The sequence below is a fragment of the Dasypus novemcinctus genome, chromosome 12, assembly GCF_030445035.2.
Source record: "Dasypus novemcinctus isolate mDasNov1 chromosome 12, mDasNov1.1.hap2, whole genome shotgun sequence".
Classification (NCBI taxonomy): domain Eukaryota; kingdom Metazoa; phylum Chordata; class Mammalia; order Cingulata; family Dasypodidae; genus Dasypus; species Dasypus novemcinctus.
In genome coordinates this window covers 84028328-84040596 of record NC_080684.1, presented here as the reverse complement: position 1 = coordinate 84040596, position 12269 = coordinate 84028328, and the positions used below count along the sequence as shown (strand labels likewise).

At 37.2% G+C, this 12269-nt stretch overlaps 1 protein-coding gene and 1 pseudogene across 9 annotated transcripts in view; both read left to right on the top strand.

Annotated features, from left to right (window-relative positions):
* The window catches only part of ANKS1B (ankyrin repeat and sterile alpha motif domain containing 1B), a 1292741-nt gene that overhangs the window by 21946 nt on the left and 1258526 nt on the right, over positions 1-12269 (top strand). The gene's annotated exons all lie outside the window — the stretch shown is intronic.
* Positions 2155-9389, top strand: LOC139440205 (E3 ubiquitin-protein ligase makorin-1 pseudogene; annotated as a pseudogene).

The window sequence follows — 12269 nt, the reverse complement described above, 5'->3', positions numbered from 1 at the left end:
TCATTGACCTTACTGAATTGTTCAAATCTTCTTCTCTCCATGTCGACTTTTTCTTTTCCTCCTTCTCCTCAGATTGTTTGAAAGAAAGAAGAGCTTATGCTTACTGCTTTATCATCTACTTTTTTCCCTTTTGCATTCTTACTCTATGCTCTTAAACTTCACCATTCTTTTCTTACTCACCAAAAGGTATGGCCTCTCTCATCCTCATCTTCCTGTTTCTTGGCAGTGTTTGAGATTATTGACTATCCTTTTATAGAACCTTCAACTTCCTTGAACTTTGTGGTATAGTATTAACTCAAGGACCTTTCTAGCTCTATCATTGCTCCTTTTTTGGATCCTTTGTTGGTTCCTTTCTCCTAGGTTAGGCATTTCCAATACACAATTGGATAAACTCTTTCTTCACTCTTTATTTTTTGTTTGAAGTATGTAGAAGCCCACTCTTGTATAAGTAGTTCTCTAGTTTATGTTTCTCATCCTAACTTCTGTCCTGAGCTTTGCTCTTCTATTTCCAACCGTTGGATATCTCTACTTTAATATGATATTGTCACTTGAAACTCACTGCATTCAAAACCAGATGGAAAGGACTTCCGTTTAAATATGATCGATAAATATTTGAATTTCTCTCATTTCCCTCCTCAAACCCCACTGAAATGATATTGAAGGACTTAGGAAGATTTCGACTTTTAAGGACAGAGAAATTGGGAGCAGATGAGAGAGCTTACCAAATTTTTAGAAGACAGTAAGTCAAAGGAAGACTACAGAGAGGAAGAAGTTACAATTAAAGTACCTATAGAAGAGATACTGGTGGGAAACAGACTTTGTAGAGGCTCACACTTGGAAGTTCCTGGTACCAAAGGAGCTGGAAATAAAATATGGAGCAGAATATAGAACTTGGTTGAAAGTAGAGTTTCTGTACCACTCAGATACACTTCCCTGCTTTGGGAAGTTATGTGACACCGCCCTTCACGCAATGGAAGAAGGATAGACAATTCAAAGAGAAGAATACTTCCAAAAACTCATATTAATTTCATTAGAATATTAGGAGAAGAAATTGGATCCTTAGACCAAGAACAGATAATATGAAAAAGTAATTAACAAATAGCAAGAAAGTGGTCTTAAAATTTTAAAATAAAACCAACTTTAAAAACTCTGATAAAATTTCAAAATAACCGTGAGGAGACTTCCTAGAAACCAGATCAACAATACCAAAAACATAACAAAGGAAAAAAAAACCCAAAAGATGGAACAAAGGAAAGAAAAGAAAATTAGAGAATCAATTCAGCAAGCTCAAAATCTGACTAATCCATTTCCATGCATAAATCCACATATCCAAACCTTTTGATGGTATCCTTCAACCCTGACTCTGGGCTTTGCTATTCAGCTTACTTTGGCCAGTGGGACAGTAGCAAATTTGACATAAACAAAGGCTTAAAAAAATCATTTGCAAGACTTCCAGTCTTGAACTTCTGTGATCATCCTGAGAACACACCTGAGCTAGTGGATGAAACTTGTGGAACAGGGACTTGTCCTACCTAATGCCATTTTAATTCATTTTAATTCATTTTATGGTTATTATTTCAAGCTACTTAGTTCAGGAATGGTTTGTTATACAGCATAATTGTGTCAAAAGATAACAGATACAAATAGAGAACAAGAAAATGGAAAAAAGGAAATTATCAAAGAAATATTACAAGAAAATTTCCTGGCGCTGGAGGACACAAATCTCCAGAATGAAAAGTCTTCCAAAGTATCCAGCATAATGAATGGGAAAAGATTACCTAGCCACATAATTATGAAATTTAAAAACATCATGGAGTAAAATAAGATCCTAAAAGCTTTCTGGAGTGGATGGGAGAATGTAAAAGGAAACATAAAAATAAGTCACACAGAGATGAATGGAAATAAGAATGTCATCAAACGTTTTCACAAAACTGGATGCTAGAAGATGATGCAATACTTTCAAAATTATGAGAGAAAATTATATTCAGCTTAGATTTCTCTATTCAGCTAAACTGTCAATTAGAAATGAGAATAGAATAAAGTTCTAAGAGGATTATTCAAGAATTTTTATATGTGTAATTTATTAGAATGTTTCTGGAGGGTGAACTTCAACAAAACAAGGGAGAAAAATGATAAAGAGAAGGACATGACAGGATGCAGAAAACAAAGGATTCGGTATGAGAGGGCAGAGAAAGGAAGTTTCAGGGAAAGATCTGTCCACTAGGTTTAGAGAGCAGCTAGTCCAGATTAGAGGAAAAGGATTAGGACTGTGGGAGAGTTTGGGGAGGGACAAATAAAAACAATGACTTACTTGGTTTTGTTTGCTCATTTGGAAGAAAATTAGCACTTGATGAATATGTTGGAATTATTGGAAAAAATTGTGATAGGCAAATGGAAAACAAAGCAAATGATAGTTACTAACCTCAGAAAAAATTTTTTTATAAGTATGGAAGCATAATCACATTATACTCTCTAGTTTAGCAATGAAGAATATATATAGTCAGAATAAATGCTGTAAATATATGTTTTTATTGGCAGGATGGTGAGGAGGAAAGTGTATGGAGGGAGTAGAGAGTGAAGAGGGAAGATTGATGGTGTAAAAGAGTCCAATTCTCAATTACCATAGTAGTAATTGATAATTCAAGAAATATTTATATAAGCGTAATATTTAGACCAAAATAAATTGTTATAAGAATTGGAACAGTAACTTATAGGGTGTAGGACTAGAGCAGGAGTTTGCAAATTTTCCTTTAAAGGGATAAATTGTAAATATTTTAGGTTTTGTGGGCCATATGATCTTTGCCATTTTACTGTGAAAGCAGCCATTGACAATTCCTAAATGAATGGTCATAGCTGTGTTACAATAAAACTTTGTTTATAAAAACAGATGGGGGGCTGAATTTGACCTGTGGGCCATAGTTTGCTAAGCTCTGGACTAGAGGGTAAAGAGTGGTGGTACAGGAATAATTTTCCCTTCCTAATCCAAGTTCAGTTTTTGGACTTTCCTGCAATTTTTTTTTGGTTGGTAAATATAGAATAAAGGTAATTGCAGTTTTCCAAATTTCCCTTCTTATCAGTCCTCCTTTTCTTTTTCAAATTGTCTAGGTAATAATTTAGATCCTTGCCTGGACTATTGCAATAACCTCTTAACCCCAATATTTGACCCCTATAATGTGTGTCCAGTCTATCTTTATTTGTAAACAGTTTGTATTGCATTTATCTGATATACTCACCATTCCCCAAATATTGTTCCTGATTTCTTGCTTCTGTGTTTTATGCTGTTTCCCCTGGAAATGTTCTCCTTCCTTAACATTCACTTTTCAAAATTTTATACATCTTTTCAGGTTCTGAAATAACTGCTCCTCTAAGAAACTGTTCCTAGTTTCTCTTTACCAGTCCCACCCCCTTCTGCACCCAACTAGACAACCAGAGATGATTTCTCTCTCCTTTGAAATAGATTGAATTTTGGAGCCAGTCAATCCTGATCTTGAATCTATACCTTTATATACACTTTCTGTGTAAACTTGAAAAAAGTTTTAGCCTTCTGAGCCTTTGTTTTTGTCATCTATGAATGTTTCTTAAGAGGATTAAAAATATTGTGTTTTTTCCTTCACTTGTCTTTTAACACTTTTATCATTCAACCTCTCACATTGTAGTCATTGTGTACTTCTCTTCTTATTCTCCAACCTTTAGCAATATGAGTCCAGTTTGTGACCTGCTCATCTTAAATATCCTGAAGCAGTGCTCAGTAGGTACTGATTTGATTAAATTGAAATAAGAAGGAAATAACTACAGTGTTCATCCTTAACTAGTAAATTCTGATTTTATGATAAAGTTAGAAAAATCTTGTATTTTACAGTTTGCATGTTCTCTAATCTTTTGTTGCAGAGTCTATTTTTATTAGTTCACTTATGTTTTCTCCTGTACTGCAAACGAGGTACAGTTTGGGGTGGGGGCAAGAGAGTGGTTTGATTTTTCCTTTGATGGGAACTAAGCCATATGTTTGTATTGAGTCAGCTACTCCAGACTCTGAATTCTCAATCAGATGGTCAGCAGTGTTTAATTGAATTCCCAATATGTGCAAAGCTACACTGAGTGCTGTCACTCCAGGGAAGTGTAACCATCTGGAAGAACTTTTTCAGTGAATCCCAGAATATGAGAATACATCTCTTTATATCTAAATTAAAATGATGCTAATTTTGACAAAGTAAATAGCTGGCACAAATGCCATCTTTTGCCACCCTTCTCTTTCCTTTTAAAATTTTTCTTCCAATTTCCAAGAAAAAGTTATCCTTTTTTTTTTTTTTACTATGGCTAGAGTGGGAGTACTTTTTCCTTGATTTCTTTTCTTCCTAATTTTTGGTAATTTATGCAGTACAAGATTCTTGTCTTCTAAACCTTCTTCAAGGTCTTTTAATTTTTGAATCATTTCTAACTTTAAATGTGTACATGTTGAAATATGTTAGTCAGAATCCTAACATGCCCTCCCCCCACCGCCCAAGATTTCCTGCCTCTGATTCTCAACATTGTGAATGTGATGGATTTTATTCCTGTGATTATGTTAGTTTACGTGGTAAAAGGGACTTTGAGATGCATTATTATAAGATTACTAACCAGTAGACCTCAAGATAGAGAGATTATTTAGGTGGGCCTAACTAAAAAGAAGAGTCCTTTAAAAGCAGAGTTTTCTCCAGCTGGTAGCAGAAGGGCAAGTCAGAGCAATTTGAAGCACAAGAAGAATTAGACGTACCGTTATTGGTTTGTAGATGGAGGAGAATGCAAACAAAGATCACAGGCCAGCCTTTAGGAGGAGAGAGCAGCTTCTAGCTAACAGCCAGCAAGAAAATGGAGACCTCAGTCCTGTACCTTCATCAAACTTAATTCTGCCAACAACCTGAATAAGCCTGGAATCAGATCCTTATCCAGAGCCAGACAAGGGACCAGCCTAGTTGACACCTTGATTTGCGCTTATGAAACCCTAGCAGGTCACCTAGCTAAGTCCATATGGACTTCTGACCTATAGAACTATCAGATGATAAGTTTGCTATCATTTGTTACTTAGTAATAGAAAGCTAATATAGCTCAAGTCTTCACCACTAAAAAATTAATTTCATTTCCTGCACCACTAGTTGTTACCCTATTTCTTTCTTCTTTTCATTGTTAAACTTCTAAATTATCTAAACTCTTTGTTCTCAATTTCTTCATAACTTATTCTTTTCCTAACTCTGGAGCCTCAATCTCTCTAGTGTTAAAATATGGCTTTCTGATAAACTAGCATCTGCTTCCTTACCTAAGAACCTCCTCTCCATTCCCACTTTCTTTCATGTTTTGTATAGTACTTGATTTTCTATGCCGTTTTTCTTCCTTCATGGCTTTTTGTAATACTGTATGATCTGTTTTTTCCCTCCCTTGTTTCTGAACTCTCTGTTTTCTTCACAAATCTTGCTGACCAAAGTAGGAATTAAATTCAGGAGGAATGGCAGGGACCCAGTAGAAGTGATTAAGGAAACGGATTTGAAGAGAACAATTGGGTCAATCCAACTTAATTTTCATAGACAGCTTTGTTAGCATTAGGCTCCTCTTAAAGAGCCAGTTGTTCTCCTTGGCCATTAACCTGTTGACGCTGTGCAGGTGATATATAAATTACCTATTGCTACAATAAGGCAGGGTGTCCCTGTTTTAGGCTTTGGTGGCTGGGGTGGCTCTGCTTTTCATAGCAGGTGTGTGGTTTTGCTGTGATGGCTCTGCTCCATGTGTTACTCATCCTTTTTTGGTGGAGTGATCTAGCTTTGGCATGCTTTTCTTATGACCAAGACAGAGGTACAAGAGATCAAGTGGAAATATGCAATGGCTCTTTAAGATCTGCCTTAGAACTGACATTCACTGTCATCTCCACCTCATTCTTTTAGCCAAAGCAAGTCATATGGCCAAATCCCAAAAAAGTGGTGAGAGAATATCCTTCATCCCTTTAGTGGAAGGAATTGAAAGTTACAAGACAAAAGTCATGGATACAGAGAAGGATGAAGGGTATGGCCAAAAAATGTAGTTTATCACGGCATTGAGTAAAATCTTCCATTCTTTCTCCTTCTCCCCACTCAGAGCAAGTGCATGCACTCTTCTTTATAACCATCTTCCTTGTGCCTACACTTAAATCTAATCTGTAATTAGGATGCTTCTCCTTGCAATTATCAAAAAGCTTTATTTAAATGGCCTTAAAGAAGGAAATTTGTCGGGTCATGTGACTGAAAAGCCCAAAGAAAGATGAGTTTCAGATGGGGTTGATCAGACTTCATTCCATTTCTCAATGATTCTCTCAGTTCTGTCCTGCTTATATTGCTTTATTCATGAAGCTGGCTTCTTTCAGCTAGTAAAATAGCTACAGCAGTTCCAGATCTCACTTCAGCACGTCTTGTCAATCAGAATGAAATCATAGTGCCAACATGGGTTCTGTGCCCATTCCAGAATCAGACACTCTGATGAGGCAGCTATGATTGTGCTGATTTTTGAGGCCATCCAATGTCATTCACTTTTGCTAGTACTGGGATTGATTATACCCAAATTGCATGGCTGCTGCACAATGGAGGGTGCAGTGGGATGGATGAGGAGGCATTCTACAGTGTCCAACATGTTCTTCCACTTCTGGATGCTCTCTATACTTACTAAGCTCTATGAGCCTAGGACAATATCTATATTATCCGTATATTCTCCAGTTCTGAGGTTCATGGTGGGCATCTGTCTTAGTGTGCCAAAGGGTTGTTGATGCAAAGCACCAGAAAAGTGTTGGTTTTTATAAAGGGGATTTATTTTGGGATGAAAGCTTATAGTTCTGAGGCCTAAATGTCCAAATCAAGGCACCATCAGAGATACTTTCTCACCAAAGTCAACTACTGTTGATCCTAGTGTCCTGTCACATAGCCCATCAGGCAAGACAAATCTGTTAATATCTTTCTACTTTCTCCTTGAACTCAGTTGTGGCCCACTGGTCATCTCTCTCTGGGCCTCAGGTCCTTGAACCTCTCAGGGCTTCTCTCCTTGAGCTCAGCTGTGGGAGAACCCCAAGTCCTTTCTCTTATATGGCTGAATCAAAATGGTAGAGCGCTTTTTTCCTTTATGTTTCTTCCTCAGTGTCTCTGTTTATAGCAAACTGAGCAAGGGGGTAGAACCTCAACCTGAGTCATGCCTCTTGACCTAGTCTAATCAAAAGGGTTTCACATCCACAGGAATAGAGTAGGTCAAAAGCATAATCTTTTTCTTTTTGTGATTCATAAAAGAACATCAAACTGTCATAACACCCTATAAATATTTATTAATTAAATAAAAAGTATTTATGCATGCTTAATTTCAGTCTCTATTGATTTCTCCTCTTCTCTCCCTTTTTTTCTGTTCCACAAAAAATACTGCTTTTATTTTCTGTCCACTAGATCCTTTTCTCTCAACTAAAGACATCCTCATATAATCTTTCCCTATCCTCAAAATTAATTTTTCTCCATCTGTGATTCCCCTCAAGCTACTGTCCCAGCGTTTTAATTTCTTTCACTGTCAGACGTCTCAAGAGAGTAGTTTTCTCTAGCAGTGGAGATAGCTAGGCTCACTACTCACTACCACTGATACCTTAACCCCTTGCAAACTGAGTTTTTCATTTTCACTCTGTTGCTCCCTCAAATATTACTAATACATTTCTTTTTTCCCCTAATCCAGTGGTCTTTTTCTCAGTCCTAATTTAACATGATTTCTTTGCAGGAATTAATTCTGTTTAATATCCCCTGTAAACACTCATCTTTTTGTTTTGATGATCCTTTTGACTCTCTGTTCTCCTCTGTCTTGTTTTGTTTTAGCTTGGATTACTGATTCTTCTTTTTCTTTCTTCTTTCTTCTGCTTCCCACATCTAAGTGAGATAGTATCCAAGGTCCTGCCTATACTATTCTTTCTTTTTCTTCTTTCCCTGCTCTCAACATTAATTTTCATATTTAAGCTATTTTTCCTTGAATCTAAACCATAACCTCTTTTCTGTTCTCTAGTCTTGAATTTGCAACTATAAATTGCACATTTTCATTTGAATAATCTGTCCAAAGCTCAATATGTCGAAAATTGTCCATATCCTCTTCCCTGCCCACTTCTGTCTACTTTCTTCTTCTATTCTCTGAATAGTGTTACCATCCTCCCAGTCATCTAGTTTCAAAATATAAGAGTGGCAGCAATGGCAGTAGCAGTGGCTGGATTAAACAGGTCACCTGCAGGTATTTTATGCATGGGTTTGTAAGGAAGAAGATAACTGTCATTACTTGCATGACCTCTATGACAGTCCATGTAGTGTAGTGTGTAAGTATTTTCAGACCACCGCAGATATGAACATAGCATACCTTTGAAAGAAGAAACTGCTGCAGATCTGAGTGTAAAATCATCCCTTGCAGTTGGACTGCTCATTTTAATGAGTGTGGATGAAGCTGAGTCAAGAAATTAAAACTTTGCAATTGTAGGAGCAGACACAGAAGACTAGGTGAATATCATTGAGTTTTACCCACTGGTCTCAGTGGCCAAGGAAGAATCAGAGAAGGAACAAACTGCCTTGAAAACAAAGAAGCTGCTTTGCCGCTATGCTGCAGTGGGAGAGGGCTGATAAGGGGACAACTGTGTATATCTCCATTTAAATTCATGTGATATATGTGAGCGCAAGTCCTACATCCTACGGATGATGCCCAGAGATCACAGCATATAGAATCGTGCATTGAAGCTACTGAGAAGGACATGGAGTTCTCATTTGCTGTCCAGCACAGTAAAGGCATGGTTTGTGGGATCTGCATGGAAGTGGTCTGTGAGAAAGCCAACCCCAGTGAGCGCCTCTGCGGAATTCTCTCCAACTGAACCACACCTGCTGTCTCAAGTGTATTCACAATTGGAAGTGTGCTAAGCAATTTGAGAACAAGATCATAAAGTTCTGTTTAGAATGCTGGATCACACCTGTTATTCCAAATTAGTCCTGGGTGAAGGAGAAAGAAGAGAAGCAGAAACTCATTCAGAAATACAAGGAGGCAATGAACAACAAGGTATGCAGATATTTTGATGAAGGACTTGGGAGCTACCCAGTTGTAGGGAACTGTTTTCATGAGCATGCATACCATGATGGCCGTAGAGAGGAGACCAGAGTCAGAAAGTGGGTATATCAAGCAGATAATGGGCCCAATGAAGGAATCACTTCTGGGAGCTCATCGAGGAAAGAGAGAACAGCAATCTATTTAACAACGATGAAGAAGTGGTTGTCATCTTTGAACTGGGCGAGATATTGCTTATGCCTCTGGCTGCAGGTGGCAACTTCGACCTGACAGTCTCTGAAGATGAGTGGGACTTGTTTCATGATGAGCTGGAGGATTTTTATGACTTGGAGCTATAGAACTTTCAGTGGAGAATGAACTGATCTGCTAAGCCTCAGATAATAGCTATTATCTGTGGTGGTGTGACAGTGCCTGTGTTTGTCTCCTAGGCAGGCCTATCAATTCCAGGTGTGATAGTAATAATTTTTACCCAGGATCTGTCTTCTCCATCCCTCATCTTTCCCCAAGGAGTGTGTTGTTTTCTCTGTTTAAAAATTTATAAAAAAATAAATCTTAAAAAATATGTAAGAGAGGTCTTGACTTTTCCCATTCTTCATTCACTGTATCTTCAGTTTTCCCTATTGAGATGAGTCAGAGAAACTGCCATTTGTATGTAGCAAAGGACATTTATATTTCCTGTCTCTAGCTCCTAGCATATGGAGGTATATCATACACACATGGTAGGTGCTCAGAAGATGTTTGTTGAATGGATGAGGGAATGCTCCATTTATTCTCAATGATATTTCTGTGTTTTTTTTCCCCTCCAACTTTCTAATTCTATTCCTTCAGCTGTTATTCTAGTTCACATTCTCATTATCTTTGATCTGGACTCCTGTAATGAGCTCCTAATTGCCCTCTTTGTCTATACTTTGTAATCTCTACTATATGTACTGTTTTTATTTATTTTTTTTAATGAACAACTTGTTCAAGTCATTCATTCTTTTTTATTTTTATTTATTTTATTGTTTTAAATTTATTTCTCTCCCCTTTCCTTCCCCCCCCCTCCCCAAGTGGTCTGCTTTCTGTGTCCATTCGCTGTGTGTTCTTCTGTGTCCACTTGTATTCTTGTCAGTGGTACCAGGAATCTATGTCTCTTTTTCTTGCATCATCTTGCTGACTCAGCTCTCTGTGTGGGCAGCCCTATTTCTGGGCAGGCTGTACTTTCTTCACGTAGGGCGGCTCTCCTTACGGAGCACACTCCTTGCACATGGGGCTCCCCTACGCAGGGAATACCCCTGTGTGGCACGGCACTCCTTGCGTGCATCACCGTTGCGTGTGGGCCAGCTTCACCACACAGGTCAGTAGGCTGTGGATTTGAACATTGAACCTCCCCTGTGGTAGGTGGGTGCTCTATCCATTAAGCCAAATCTGCTTCCCTCTATTGCTTTTAGATATACTTTCTAAAACACAGACCTAGTTATGTCACTGTATTTCTTAAAAATCTTCAGTGTTTCATTATTACCAAACAAAATAAAGTAAACATTCCTTAGTCTGAATTCAAGGTGAGATTTGGCCCTAAATAATCTTCTGACCTTTATGTCCCTTTCTATTTATTTACTAGGCAAAATGGACTGTTTATCTTACACTTTCTTGAGTCTTTTTGTTTTGTCATTTATTTAACAAATATTTGGTGAATGTCTATTATAATACCAGATACTTTGCTAGGTACTGGGGAAACAGTTAAAAAAGTGATATTCTAAACCCTTTGTTTGAGGAATTGAAATCTCTGAGAGAGACAGTAAATAAATAATTATACATGTAATTATTTCATTGCAGTTATAAAGGCATACGCTGCTCCTTTTATCTGAAATGAAACCTACCATATTGTTCAACTTCTGTCTGTTTTTAAAACCCAATTCAAATGCCCCTCCCTTTATGACACTACTTTATACCTGCTGGAAGTCATCTCTCTCTCTCTCAACTCTAGTCCCACTTTATTTATATATTCTTATAGTTCATCTCACTGTCTGCTTTGTATTATTATGTGTGAATATTCTTTCTCCTCCAAGGTATCCAATTTCCTAATGAGGAATTTGAACCACTCTCAGGTCAGTCTTGAATGCAGCAGCCTTTAGTTTATTACTGATTCCTGTACACCTGCGTTTTAGCTGTCACAATATTTAATATCACCAAAGGTCCAAGGTCATCCAATGGGAATTTTTCTTGCCGTTTTTATGTAGATTGTTGCACTTTTACTCTCTGTAATGTTTCTAGATTGGTAAACCACAGGATATTTAAGCAATTTTTATGGAGGTACATCATACAGTGAAGTATATAAACATTTTTTGTAAAACAATGAGCCATCACTCAGATCAAGATAGAGAACATTTCTAATACCTCAGAAAGTAGTGCCTCTTCCTAGTCAATGGCCAACCCTCAAGAATTAAATACGGTTTGACTTCTATCCCCATATTAGTTTACACTGACCTAGTTTGTTCTTGAAATTCGTATATAGAATCACACACTAACTGGCCTTTGTGTTTAGCTTCTTTTGCTCATCATTTTGTCTGAGATTTGTGAACAGGAGTAGTTACTTCACTTTTATTGTATTAATAAACCACTGAAAAAATCTGTGTGTCCATTCTGTTCATGAACAATTGGATTGTTTCTAGTATGAACAGTTTCTATTATGAACAATCCTCCTATGAATATTCTTGCACATAAGTTCTGGTGTGTGTGTATATATGTATATAAATGCATATATATCTATATATAATGTGCATTATATACATGTACATATATACACACATATATATGTGTGCATTTCTGTTATTAATGTTGAAACAGAATTCCTGGGTTAAAGTGTAGGCACAATTTTAGTTTGACTAAATATTGTCTAACATTTTTTCAGAATGGTTATACAAAGCTACACCCTCACTAGCAATGTACATAAGTTTCAGTTACTCCACATCCTTGTCAATTCTTGATATTGTCAACTTTTAATGAATTTTAGCTATTCTGGTAGATGTGTGCTGGCATTTCATCATTGTTGAAATTAGCATTTTCTTGATAAGTGGTGATATTGAGCACCTTTGCCTGTGCTTGTTGTTTATTTGGATAGCCTCTTTTGTGAAGTGCCTGTCCACTTCTGTTCCAGTTACCAGTGTTGCTTTAAACAAGGATGTATTATTTCTCACAATAATGTTAGGTTGACTGGGAGTTCCTGTGCTGGTTTTACA